At 36.2% G+C, this 14,830-nt stretch overlaps 1 non-coding gene and 1 pseudogene across 1 annotated transcript; one reads left to right on the top strand and one right to left on the bottom strand.

Moving 5' to 3' along the window:
* Window positions 1–7,450: 7,450 nt before the first annotated feature.
* LOC127227370 (tyrosine-protein phosphatase non-receptor type 2-like) lies at window positions 7,451–9,067 on the bottom strand (annotated as a pseudogene).
* Window positions 9,068–12,814: 3,747 nt separating this feature from the next.
* On the top strand, window positions 12,815–12,887 carry Trnak-cuu (transfer RNA lysine (anticodon CUU)). Its single transcript has one exon. It is a non-coding gene; the product is annotated as a tRNA-Lys (tRNA).
* The last annotated feature ends 1,943 nt before the right edge of the window (window positions 12,888–14,830 follow it).

A 14,830-nucleotide genomic window follows, 5' to 3' on the forward strand; every position in this document is an offset into this window, starting at 1 on the left:
ATGTGTGATCCACTGAGTTCCGAGTGGCTTCAGTAAGCATGAATAGATTGTTTCATGGGGTATGGGCAACTTATCAGTGGCTACACCTCGGAATAAAATGACACCCTAGTAAATGTTATCTGTGTATTGCTCCTAATAGAGTTATGTGGCCTCCTGAGTACTTACTTCCCCATGATGCAATGGTGACCCCAGTGTTGTGAGTTCTTTTGCAGACAATTCAGCTGCAGCGAGTTCAAGGGTGCAATGTCTAGATGGCTAGATTGTGTCTCAAAAGCATCATTTGGAACCACATCTCCCTATCTTCTGGTTCCCACATTTTGTCTGTCCTTTATATATATTTTATTTTAACCTTTTTCATAATTTTCCCAGAGCCTTGTGGGGGTGTTAAGACAGATTTCCTATTTAGAGCTGACTACTACATCATTACTTTTTGGTACTTTGTCCAGTTTCTGCATTAACTGATATCTGTTATAATAAAAAGACTTTTTGAAGCCATGTGAAAACAGCATTAATCTCAGACTTAAACCAGCAGCTGGACCTCTTGGTTACTTTTCTTAAATATATCATCTAGGTAACTTCTATTTATTTATTTATTTGTTTGTTTGTTTATTTATTATTTATTTATTTGCATTGCAGGAAAACTGGCTCCATTTGGAAGTTTTTCTTTACAATGTATTATTTCCACACACCCCCCAATCACAACCATTACTATATAGACTAATTTATCAGTTATGCTGAATAAAAGATCATTTTTAACATACAAGGGTATTTTAAGATTCAAGCTATCTTTCCTAGACTTTTTATACAATGAGAGATGCCAGAGTAAGAAAAAGTACATCTGGGATAGATAATAGAGTTAACAAATTTCAAGAAAATGAAAACTCAAATCCAATCCAAACATAATTTGTAGTGTCATACTTTGACTTTACAATTGTAGCACTGTTACGAGCATGTTTTCCCTGCCAGCCTGGTCCCACAGCCACGCCAGCCCCACACAACACACAGAGACGCTGTATTAGTTATAAAGCTGTTAGCTTGTTACTACCATTCCTTATCTGCTAGCTCTGTCTTAAATTTTAACCCATTTCTATCAATCTAAGTATTTCCACGTGGTCATATCTTATCGGAGAGAAGGCCTGGTGTTCTGCTCTGTCTGTCCTCTGTCTTGAATCTTGTCCCTACTACTTCCTCTCTCCTCATCTCCTAGTCTGGGCTGCAAGAGAGGGTTTCCAGGTTCCTCCTCAGACCTAGTTCCCTCAGGTCACTTCCGCCCCTGTGTCCACCCCCAATGGGCATGGTCAGTGCCACAGATATGGACAAAGTGAATATCTCACAATTCAGCTTTTAGCCTAAAGTTAGATTTAGGCTGATGCAAAACAATACACAAAACAGTGAATAACAAGTGTGCTCTAAGAAATGGAAAATCAAGAACAAAATGACCTACAAACAAACTTAAGACCTACATGTCTATTCCTAGGGTGAAGTCTTAATGGAGTTTACAATAGAGTGGTCCTAAGCTGGAAAGCTTAAGTCTAGTACTTAATATATCTAATTAGGAAGAGAGAATAATAATTGTGATAGTTTAATCTTCAACTCCATCAAAGACCACAGAAGAATAATATATAAACTAGCAATGACAGAGACATCTTGCCTGGTCAGCTATTCTAAGTCCTTCTGTAATGTTCTGTCTTCATCCTATAGTCCATATTGTGTCTGGCAGACTCCTCAGCAAAGCAGGAAACTTTAAACTGTCCACCTGTATTTTCAGTTTGTCAGTCACCTTTCTCTGTGTCCTGCATATACATATGAAATACATTATATTAAGGTAGTCATAAGTAAAGTCTCTATCAATTATGAAATACAAATCTACGTTTACACTCCTTAGCATGTTTCTGGTTCTAGGGACCTAAGGAAATATTCTTGATTGATAAAATATCTCAAGAATTTTTTCTATGATATAAATAGTGTGTTTTATTTGCTGTCATTCTTAGTTTGGTATACAATGTGGATTTTAACTTTGCAGGACCAAAAATCACCTTAGGAAGAAGTGGGCATGTCTGAGAGTGATTTTATGGATCAGGTTAACTGAAGTAAAAAACAATACTACAAATGTGTTCGGTATTACTCCATGAACTGAAGTCATGGACTGCAGATGAGACAAAACTTGATGAGCACAAGCATTTGCATAATGTTCTCTGTCCTTGGAATGGATAGAATGCTACCAGCCAACTTCCTGCTCCTAAAGGTGTGATTTCCTCACCTTGATGAACTGTGTTCTTTAGAACCATAAGCTGATAGAAACCCTTCCTTCCTTAAGTTGCTTAAGGCCAGGTGTTTTTGTCACAGGTTCTCAATAAGATAAGACTAAGTAGAAATACATATACTAGTGTTTATGGGTTAATATTTAAGACAGAGCAGGGCAATAAGAAATGCTAGTAATAGGCCAATAGCTTTATATCTAATATAACATCTCAGTGTGTTATTTGGTTGTGATGCAGCTGTGGGACCAGGCTTGCAGGAAAATGAACATAACAAAATGGTGCCTACAGAGTAGGGCATGAGAACTTTCACTTAAAACTTGAAAAAACTTAAAAAGGGATTTTAGAAACAAAATACCAGAGACAAGCAAGGCTTCTTGGTAGCAGTACTTTTCTCGGGCAGGCTCTGTTTTGCTAGAGACAAGCAGAGACTCAGATGGTTTCTTTAAGGGAGGTTTCCTGGTTTGGCATAAGCACAACAAACTGCAGGGCTCTTTTAAGAGGCCGTGATAATAGCAAACTTTAGCAATGCTGTTTAGCAGATACAAGACTTGTGGCCAGAAAGATAAAGATTTACAGTAAAGACAGATTAAGATAAAGAAAACCTCTAAAGGTTTACAGTGTGTTTGAAAATATTTCATAGGCTGGAGAGAGAATAAGAAATAGGATAAAGTGGTTTAAGAAAGAAAGAAAGAAAGAGAAAGGAAGGAAGTAGGGAAGGGAGGAAGGAAGGATGGCTATAGCTGTATGTGGTAGCACACGCCGTTAGTCCCAGCACTTGGGAGGCAGAGGCAAGCAGATGTCTGTGATTTCAAGGCCAGCCTGGTATACAGAGTAAGTTCAAGGGCAGCCGAAGTTACACAGAGAAACCATGTCTCAAAAAAGAAAAAAAGAAAAGTAAAATAAATAGAGTAATGAAAAAGCCATGTAAAGATGTAAAATACACACAGAGTCTGGATACTGTATGCTATTGTGTTGTCTTCGAATTGTTTGACTGCTGAGGAAATAGCAACAACTGCTAAAAGAAATGCTGCTGGATTAATTCAATTTATGTATTTTAAAAATGCCTTGACTTCAAAATTTAAGTCTAAGGACAGGTTACTGTGGAAAAGAATTTCTATTATTTTTTCTACAGAAAATGAAAAACTGTGAATTCCTTCCAGAATAACAAGTCACTGAAACAGTGACTCAGGTGATCCAACATTCAAAACAGGTGAGACAAGGCAGCCTTGCAGACTGCAGCCAGTATTTCAGCAGCATTGGAGAAGGAGAAAAAGTAACAGTTTGAATAAAATATTTGTAGAGAATACAGAGAACACAGGGGAGCAAACAGGACATCAAGAACAAAGCTGAATGGATTCACAAACCCTGGAGGAGACAATTCCAAGAATAGACTAGACAAGAAACACAGGAAGTTCTTCCACCTCACTCCTAACCAAAGAAGAGAAGTAAAAATGAGCCTGTTTCTCCATCAAGTAAGTAACCTTGTTACATTACAAAGTCTGACTGCCATGCCAGTAATGAGGTCCTTGAGACTTGGGACTGCAAAGTGAACTGATCTTATGTGTTCTCACTTCTAAAAGACGTTAACCATGCAATGTAGGTGTTTATGTAACTATCCTGAGTTAACTATCTTACTCTGTATGTGTACTTCAAAGTGTCATGAACACAAAGGACTATGAACACAGAGTTTTTCTTGTCACTTGAAAGCCACATACAGTTGGGGCAAGTTGGTTCATGACACAAGAAAACTCAATCTCCTCTTGGAGATTTCTTGAATGTCTTTCTGTGACCTGGCATTATTGTTTGGAAAGAAATAATCAATGACAATTTTAAATGAAACAATAATAATAGTAAAAATTTAATATATAATTAAGTACAGATTGTAGATAGTTACCTATGATAGCCAAAGCTTATAGTTAGGTTGTTTAGGTTTTTTAGATATATAGAAATATATTTTAATTGAATAGGCATCCTTCAAACCTCTCAAAGACTAAAGAATATGGCATTTAAAATGGTTTAGTGTTTTTCTTGACAGTGATACATAACTGTTCCTGGCAACACAACCTGTGGCAGAAATGAAGATGGACATTGAAGAAACTTGCTATGGAGTTTAGTCCCAATGTGGCAAAATTAGCCATTTGATAAAGATACTATAAAGATACTGCTCTTGTCTGGACTGTTTGAATTTATGCTGTATCAACTGGACATGCAGGACCCACAGAAAAGTGACCACTTTCTGAAACAAGATGGACAGTGCTTCATGGAAGAATATGGCAGACATTCTATAGGACACAAAGGCAAGTGACTGACAACCTGTCAATACTAGTGGACAGTTTAAAGTTCCCTGCTTTGCTGAGGAGTCTGCCAGACACACTATGGCCTATAGGTTGAAGATGGAACATTACAGAAGAACTTCTGGTAATTGAACAGATAGTGAGATGTCTCTGTGATTTCTAATGTTTATATACTATCCTTCTGTGGTCTTTTATGGAGTTGAAGACAGATAGTTATGGTTATAGTTTTCCTTATTTAGGATTAAAGCTAAGTTATATATAAGACTTTAGACTTGCAAAGATAGGATAGATGATAGAATATTTTCTTTAAATCTTACTAAATGTTAATTGACTAAATATTGTTAACCATAGTTCTTATTTGATAACTGTTTTGTCATATGTAATTTTACTATGTTAAAGCCCTTGTTTTTATTTTAGACAGAACAGAGGAGATGATGGGAGAGGTCATTCTGTAAATATGTTTCTCTTATTGGTTAATGAATAAAGTCCTGTTGGCCTATAGGACAACAAGATAGGTAGGATTAAGAGAGGTGCAGGATTTTTGGAAATGATATGACTTATTAAAATATTGTCACATGTTACTATTGAATCAAGTGATTGGAGTAACATCCCAGAAGTCTCCAAGATATGATTCCAATGTGAAATGACTCTCTATGTCCTATGTGTTATATTTTTTGAATACCATAGTGTTATTGACATGTTATTGAACCATGTGTTAACTTGTTCAATAATTTGTCCTTTGATAAATTCATTCCTGAATGGGAAAATATGATGTAGGTTCCAGTGGGAGGAAGTAGGTCAATGATGGAATGCCTTTGGAAGACACATATTATCTCTGGGCTCTTCTATACTCCTCCTGCTTATTTGTTATGAGGTAAGCTCCGTCATTTGCTATATTCTAGACTAATGCAGATAATGTATTTCTGGGAACTCAAGGTAATAGAGTCAGATGACTATGGATTAAAATAAAAGTATAAGCCCAAACAAATCCTTCTTATTTTAAATGGATTTGTTAAGGCTTTTTTTCATGACATTAAAAAGTAACTAATGCAAAAGAAATTGTTAATGAAGACATAAATTGCTTATGTGGATATACAAAACTATTTGATTCAATTATCTTTGGGGCATTTTTTTTAAATTTTAAATCCTGTCTGCTGTTTTCCCGTTCTCCTATCCTCCTGGTCCCTCTCCCCTTCCTCTCTATGTCCCCATCCCAAAATCTATTTCTCCTCTCTTTTATGTTCAGGAAACAACAAGCTTCCCATTAGTATCACACATCACAGGTCATGCTCTTCACATTTGTAATTATATTTGAAATATTTCCCTTTGAGAAGAGAGATGAAGGGTGCCTTCTTGGTAAAGACTGTATTTGGAAGATTTGATTTTTTTTTCTGAGTTCATCTATGTAGTTAGAGGCCACTGTGGTAATTCTTCAAGTAAGTATAGCTGCTGTTCAAGATGATAATTATGTTAGGATTGTCTAAATGAAGCTGATTTTGCTGTCATGATGAATACCACAGTTGTTGAATCATGCAGTCTTCCATCCAGATTTCAAAAGGTTGTTATTTGAGTCTGAGTCATGTGTGAGTCAAAATGTACATAAGCATGTACCAATGGGACAATTCATGAATGTGAAGGTAATATCCAAGCTTCAGTAAAGAACAGTTAAGTTAGAGTTGGTAGGCAGTTGAACATCTGTCCACGAAATATTTAGGCTTTAACACGGCAAAGCAAGAACAGAAGCCAAGTAGGCTTCTATTGGTAAGGGTGTGGGGAGTACTTGCCAAACCCTTTGAAACACGTGTTATCCCTCTTGATGCTATGAATGCAGAACATGTAGCTATAGACTTCAATGATTGCCTAGTTAAGTTTTGCTCTAATTTTACTATCAGTACTGTCTGCTTCCCAATTTCCCAATTGATCTTCATTTATAAGGTGTGATTACTCTGTGGTGTTTGTGATATATATATATATATGTATGTATGTATGTATGTATGTATGTATGTAGGTATAAGATATTCTTAAGCTGTATAACAAACTTAGATTATGAGTAACATTGGATCTTCTTATAATTTAGAGAATTTTGAAGACTGAGTAGTTGGATTTTGATTTCTGGGATAGATATGACTTTTTATACCACGGACAAGAGATTAAGGCTTGGATGGATAATCTTATCCCCAAAAGTCCATGTATTAATTGTTTAGTCTCCTGTTGAATGTTCTGATGAGTGTGCAATGCATGTGCTAATTTTATCAGTGCATTGAATTATTGATAATTTTTTTTACAAATATATATTACCTCTATGGGGTGTAATAAGAAAAAAAAATGAGTCAGCGGAAACATGCCTCTAAGAGTATATCTTCTATTTTGTAAGTACTTATAAAATACATTTAACTGAAAATTTAAGCATATAAAGTTGTAATGCCCATTTCAACAGTATATTCCATATTACACACATTACTTAAAAGATATTTTCTTTCCATTGATAATGTAGAAAAAAACCATAAAACCATAATGTTTACTGCTTATATAAAGTGCAGGTTAAACTCCAGAAACCTCCAAAAACCAGTCTTTGTAATAAGGATTTCTCAATATTGGTCATTGAAGCATGATGTTTGACATGTGTGAACACAGCTGTAAGATATAACAGTTTTCAACAAGCACGTTTGTCTTTATTTTGAGTCATTGACAGTTTGGGTCTCAGAAGACCCTGCAGTGATGAGTCCTGAGATGTTGGGCTTATGACTATAAATATCCCTTATTTGGTTAATGTCTAGTCTACTGCAATATTTTTGGGGTATGAGGCATTTGCTAACAAACCCTTGAGATGAATGCAGCACTGTCACCTGCCAGTGCAGAAAGGTGCTGGGTAAAACTGTTTATTTGTAGGACATGTCACTGATAAAACAGTGTCCAGACAACCAAAGCGCCAACCAAAATGACTGACACAACCCCTATCCTAGTAAGAATAGGTGTTCAATATAACCACCATTTTTGTTGTTGTTGTTGTTGTTCAGTTTCATATAATCTGCAACACTTTGTGAGCTGTAGTGGCCTTTCTCTCCTCTCGAATACATTTCCTCAGAGTACACTTCACTGTTCTCTTCTCCATTGTCTTGAATCTTAGAAGAAAGTCCTGTTAGTTTTTCTTCTTCTGAACTTTTTTCTTTCCATTACACTTTTCAGTCATTGTTCTTTTTTGTGAAAGATCACAAACAGGAGACAAATCTCCTTTAGAAAATTCTCTCCATCGTTTCTGTATATTTGAATCTCCTTATGGGTACTTTGAGCCTTCTATTATGGTCATGTCGGAGAATCTGAGCTGGCCTAGTGTTTGAATAAGACCCAATCGATACTTTCTCATATTCAATAATTCTGTTTCACATTAACATCCTCTTCTTCTTTCCATCAGAACAAGACAGGTGTCTACAGCAGAGCACCTGATGCCTGAATTGCAATGGATCCCTGTAGGTCCATGATCAGGGCTCAAGAAGCCAGACTCTCTAACTTTAAACGAGAAATTTAGGAATGAAGCTGGTGATGTAGAAACTCCAAAATCTGGCCAGGTAGTATAATGAAAGTGTGATAATAGTTCTGGTTTTACCACTATTGGTATTTACTAACTGCAGTAGATGTACTGTATGATTTGACTTCACATCTTCAGATCAGAGTTTCACACTAAATCCTGTTTCCTTAAACAGAATCTCTTGGTCATCTTTTGGCCAGTATTGTGCACATTTAACAGATTCCTCTCTTAACAGTTCGGTTTAACATGACAACTGCTTTGGTCTTCTGCTGTCATCCATGAGCCAGAAGTGGCAACATGTGTTAGGAAGTGGACTTTGTGTTAAGTTGTAACTACTTTGTGTCTCTTCTGTGTCAACTAAGCAGGCATTAATATAATCATTTTAGGTACTTTGCAATTTAACAAGACTGTCATCATGGGCTTTCATCTCTATATCTGTTTTGATTTCTGTTTTCTGGAAACTTGGCCACTCTATGATGATAATCATGGGATTCATTTCAAATTTCCCTATTTGTGTTATAGTTCATACTTTAATTCATTTTTCTTCAAGGAAAGCATGCTAAATGTTTATTTTGGGGAATTATAATAAGCTATGATGTGACCATAAATAGAAATTATAAAAAAAAATCTATTGGTTACATGCTTTTAATTTCAACGATAAGGAGCCAGAAGAAGATTGATCACTGTACATTCCAGGCCAGAGGCAATAAATAAATGAATATTAATAAGTAAGATAATGAAAATATGAATAAATAAGAATTATGGGTGATTTCTTTTATGTGGTGGTGGTGATAAAGCAATGGTCAGGTGACAGGACTCCCTTCATAATAGCTTCAACAGAATCTTCAATGGTTCTCTTGTATAATGCTATCTTCCACAGATCTTGTCTATCAATTGCTAGTTCTTATTTATTCAGCCAAGTATAATAGCTGCCAGTGATACTGAGCATCAAGTTCCTCGATCTTCCACTCAATGGTGGCCAACATGGCGGCAGGAGAGGTCAAGTGTGAGTGGAAAGACCACCAAGTATATTTTCTTATGAGAACATTCCTTTCTTGATCTGTCACTCCTTGCTTGCTATGTGATAATTACTGTTCTCTGTCACATTTTTCACTATGGTGTCAATTTTTTAGGAAACACTACATAAAAATGTGAGTATAACGACCATATAATATGCACTCTGATGAAGTCTCTGGCTACCATCAGAGTGTTCTGTCCCCAAGCACGTATCTCTACCATAAGGTGTTCGATGGATATATCAGAGTTGATCAAGAACAGATGTTTGAAAATCAGGTGTCAATATCATACACATATTTGGTCAACCCTTGGATAATTTTACATGGAAAAGCAGTTGCTTATAGGCCAATACTATCCTAAGACTCTGTTAAATAAATGGTCCCTATTCAGATTTAAAAAAAATTCAAGGAACTTCAAATAAAAGGTAGAGATTGAGAAAAGAGAGGACTTTCTCTTGATAGCGTCATTCAGCATGATAGAGAAATAATTGGGTTACACAATGTGACAGCCTTTATTGTCAACTTCATTGAAGTTGAAAACATAAGGTAGCTCAGTAATGGATTCCTAGATTAAACTATTTAAGGCCCAAAGGCCCAATGTGGTCTACATTGCAGGATCACATAAAAAGAAGACAGAAAGCTAAGAACCAGCAATTCAGGCCCCCACTCCTGTCTCCTCCCTTTGTGTACAATGTGATCTGTTGCATCCACTTCTTGCTGCCACAACTTCCTCAGAATGATGGATTAAGGTTTGTAACTGTGAGGCAAAATTACGTTTTTGCATTTCTTCATTAAGTTACCTTAGTAGTTATTTTGATGAGGAAAGAAAAACTAGACCAGTTACTAATACACAAATTTGCAAGGTAGCAGTATCGAGGTCTTTGTTGTCTTCAGATTGACCATGTCTAAGACTCTAAGACTGGTGGGTGCTTGACAGTTTGAGTGTAATCAAATCTTTATGGGCTCTCCATTCCTAAAATCCTTCTTCTCTGAACTATGTTAAAAAAGAGTTTGATGTGTGAGAATTTTCATTCACCACACTAGTGTTTTGAGGTAACTGGCATCAGCAGGCTGTGAAGAAGAAAGCAGCCTAGAAGCAAGTATGCAAAGGCCATTTTTGGCTCATTTATGTAACATCTACAGAAGGCCATTATGAGGAAAACATTTTTTTTTTTTGTATTTTCAAAATCCAGGTGGAATTCTTAGTTCCCACCAGATGTTTCATTTAATTCAAATGGAGAAAAAAAAGTATTTTTGCTCCCTTCAGACAGAATTTTGGTAGTTGATTGTCCTCAAATTTTTCTCTTTTAAGAAATCCCTGTCAATCATGTCTCTCATTGTATTATTTTCTATTTGTATTCTGTTTTTTTAGAATTGAATTTGGGGGAGTGAAATGCAAACAAAGAATCATACTACTGGTCTGCTAACTTGAAAAAGTAGATAATTTCTGCAAATATTGGTTGAGAGATAGTATATCCAATGTACACGAGTAATCAAACTCCAGAAAAAGATCTTATTCACCAAGATCTGTTTTAGTTAATTCCAAAATGTTCATTATGGATTTCAGAACAGAAATCCAGGAAAATGGATCAAAATATACCGAAATCTCAGAAAATTATTTATATTGATCAAATGGAGATACTCTTTAATATATTTTCAATCATATCAAGATTCAAATCAGAGGCCATCTGTCATATTACAAAATGATTTGTGAATACTCATTAAATATTTAATTAGATTTACTTGTAGAATTGTAGTCAACATTTGATTGTTTTTCTAATCCATTCATAAACTCTATATTCCCTAAAATCTTTTAATCTTGAGAATTTTTCAAAATTTGTCTGTTTCCTAGAACATTCTTAAAATGACTTCATGATTAAGGACAATGCTGAATTTTCTGGAGCACCCAGGTTTGATTTTCAGAACCCATGTGAAAATTCATAACCCTCTGTAACTCCAGTTCCATGTGACTGAAGCCTTCAAGCCTCCACAGGCATTGGGCACATTTGTGGATACTCAGAATTCCACGAAGGCAAAACATCCATATACACAAAAATTAAAAAAAAAAAATCTGCTCAATGATTAAATATGATGAAATCTAGGATAATATACACAAGTTTCTTCCAAAAATTTTAACTGCCACACAATCATTGTCCATTTGTTTATTGATTAAAATTAAAGGAATATTGTATTTTAATTTATTATGTCCTGGAATTCCCACCAAATCCTTCATTTATTACTACTATTTTAGCATATAGTTGTATGGTTTCTGGATAATATGTCTTCATTTCTGTTGATTTTTCTTGTAAATATTTTTGTAGCTAAAAGAAGTGCCTTCCCACTGTGATTTCTTCTTAATTGGGTCATCTGACGAGAGCTCAGTTAAGTTTGCTTAGTGAAAATCAATTTATTTCTCCACATACTCAAGAGCTAGGGAGATAAAATGGTTAAATCGGGAATCTGAGGTTATTTTATTTATTTATTTATTGGTTTGCCATTCTCTGTGCTACAGTCCACTTTTCTGTTTAGCGTTTTATAAGTCTAGCTTCTTCATGGTCTTAGAACAGTGGTATGAATGACAATTATTCCCTCGTTTGCATAACAGGCATGCACATTTCTTAGCCAAACATAAAGAAACTTTTACTGTAGTCTTCCCTGCTTCAGACAGGTCGTGAGCTCAGTCATTGATTAACAGTGACCACTTGTTGGGTTCCAGAAGCAGTTTGGGCAAAGCAATTATTTAAAATAATATATTTCTTTACCAAAAAATAAAAAAATAAAAAAACCAGTAAAGAGTTATAAATGACTCAGGGCCTACAGGGTGCACTACTCTTGAAGAGGTCTGCCCTACTTCGGTAAAAATCTGAGCAACTATTGTGGTTGGCGTTTCTTTTAGGCAAGGCAAGGAATGTCCTCCTTCTGGAAGATCAAGGTCTCTTTTGAAGGGCACGTTTGATGAGGGCAAGTTTTCCCAGTCTAATTTCAATTTCTTAAAGCCCAATCATGCCACATGACACAATGTAACTGCATTTCCTGTAAATCTTATACTTATTTCCTCCTCATACTTCAAGAGACTAATCAAACAGAATGTGTGCATAAGGAATTGAGGAGCCCATTACATATTTGGTGATTTTCATGGTTATGTATAGGTGCAAATGAAATTAGAGAAACATTTAAAATAATTTCTAGATTTCTAAAATGTGTGAATTGTAGTGAGATAATCCTTCTGTAGCACTGACCACGCCCATTGGGGGGTGGAGCGATGGGCGGAGGTGACCTGAGGAAGGAGGTCGGAGGGGGCCAGGAAGGCGCTCTCTCTTTCTGGCGTGACTCGGACAGGAGAGGATCGGGTTGAATTTCCTGGTGTTCATCTGTCTAGGTTGTAAGTTATTTCTCCCTGAATAAACATCTATTCGGCCTATTTGTTTATCCTGATCCTTATTTACCGCAATATCTGGTATCAGAAGCGGGATTTACCTGGGTTTTGCCCCCAGGCAGCAGAAGCCGTCCCCCTCCCCCACCTTCCCCGACGGGCAGGGTTTAACCAGGTGGACTCACCACAGCTTTGGGACATTTGCCTCTTCCTTACTGCAAAGGAGATCTTTGCCGCTAAAGCAGACCTGAGAAGGCACTTACAGCTTAACATTTTTTGCCCATTTCCACACGGGACTTTGCATTTGCGCAGAGCCGCTCGGCGGCACCCGCCCAGCGGCACCCGCCCGGCTAGCTCAGTCGGTAGAGCATGAGACTCTTAATCTTAGGGTCATGGGTTCGTGCCCCACGTTGGGCGCCATTTGTAACAAGTACGGTTTTTCTGCCCGCCACCTGCTCTTGTTCCGCCACCAAGCCAGCCCCAAATAACACACTGAGACTCTGTATTTGATACAATACTGTTGGCCTGGTTACTTGTTTCTTATCGGCTAGCTCTGCCTTTAATTATTAACCCATTTCTGCTGATCTATGTATTTTCACATGGCCTTCTCTTACCGGGGAGGCGGCTGACGTCCATCTCTCTCCAGACCCTCCATCTTGGCTCCTCCTTACTCCTTCCTATTTCCTCCTTGTCTCCTAGTCCCTCCTATCTTCCTTTCCTATTGGCCAACAGTGCTTTATTAACCAGTATGAGAAACATATATACATAATGGCATCTCCCATCAGTGAATGATATTACTGTTCATTTTATAAAGCAAAGTGTGTAAAATATACATTGAAATATCTGGCAAATTTGGGTTTAATTTAAACTTCAATGTTTAATGTATTTGTGAGAATTTTAAAACACATCATATGTAAACAATGGACTGCCTCCATGTTCTTTGACAGACCTGCAAACTCATACTTCAGTTTCTTTGTTGTTGTTGTTGTTTTAAATTTTCTACTCAGTCATTGATGTTTAGGAGTGTAAGCAAATGCCTTGGCATTAAAAAAAAAAAAAAAAAAAAGACAGGCTATATTGTCTGAGAAAATATATGTTTTTGAAGAAATACAATTTATACAGAACTCCCAGTGGGTACTATATTTTTAAAGACACTCAGAGTCGCCTTCCTGGATATTGGACTTAAGCAGAACACTTAAATCCTTGGATGAGGAATATTTATTAATAGAGGACATCTTTGTTCCCCTTCTTTTTTCCAAACACACAGAAAGTATAAATCAGAGTTTTGATCCACTTTTGATTTGAAGAATTACATGAATATTATTTTAAATAAATTTTACTTTTTCCTGTGGCATTCTTTACTTTGATGATATATTGGCCTACTTAGTCACTATCAAGCTGAAACATAGTCTAAAGTTTCAGCCTTTCTCTATGACATGTAGTGTCTGATCAATAAATAAAGGCAATGATGGCACATAGATTTTTCAAAAAATATCCATGTGTTATCTTTCAAACAGTACTTTAATATATAGTTCTTCCATATGATTGATTAAGACCTTATTTGATTCTCTTTACCCACTTGGAGTCTCATAACTGTGTAACTCTAATCCCAGGAGATCTGACATCTTCTCTTCCACCTCCCTATCCCCTTCTCTCTTCCTCCTCTTCCTCCTCTCTTCCTTTCTCCTGCTCTTCCTCCTTCTCTTTCTGACTTCTGTCGACACCAGAATGTATGGGGTATATAGACATTCACACTGACACAATACTCATCCTATAAACCAAATATTTTTTAAAAGGGTAATTTATTTGTTGGTTAATTTCTCTCTCTATTTTTTTATTTGTTCATTTCTACCTGGACACAAATAATCAGCGGTTGAGATTGATTATGAGGATTGTTTTAGTATCAATTAGGTACTGTTGCTTACATACACATAAGAAGACATTTCAGTTTTATGTTTCTCTAAAATGTTAGCTTTCTGAACTATTAGGAATTTTGGTTTTGGATATTAGAAAGTTGTCAGTGTCTTTGAAAGTACACTTTTAGTAATGGACTGATGGTAGACATCAAATTAGAGAAAGGCACCTGATATGGCCTCTGGGCTCCACAAATACACATATCAATACATCAAAGATAGGTATACCCAGACACACACACCTACACACACACACACACACACACACACACACACACACACACACGAGAGACACACCAAGAGAGACAGATATTAAAATATCATCTTGTAATCTTTAGAAGATTGACTACACAATAGTTTACTTTAGAGTATTTATATTATGCTACTTAAATAGCTAATGTTGGTTATAATATTGATTTTTAAATCTCACATAATGTTATTATACTA

The sequence above is a fragment of the Phodopus roborovskii genome, unplaced genomic scaffold (genome assembly GCF_943737965.1).
Source record: "Phodopus roborovskii unplaced genomic scaffold, PHOROB, whole genome shotgun sequence".
Classification (NCBI taxonomy): Eukaryota; Metazoa; Chordata; class Mammalia; order Rodentia; family Cricetidae; genus Phodopus; species Phodopus roborovskii.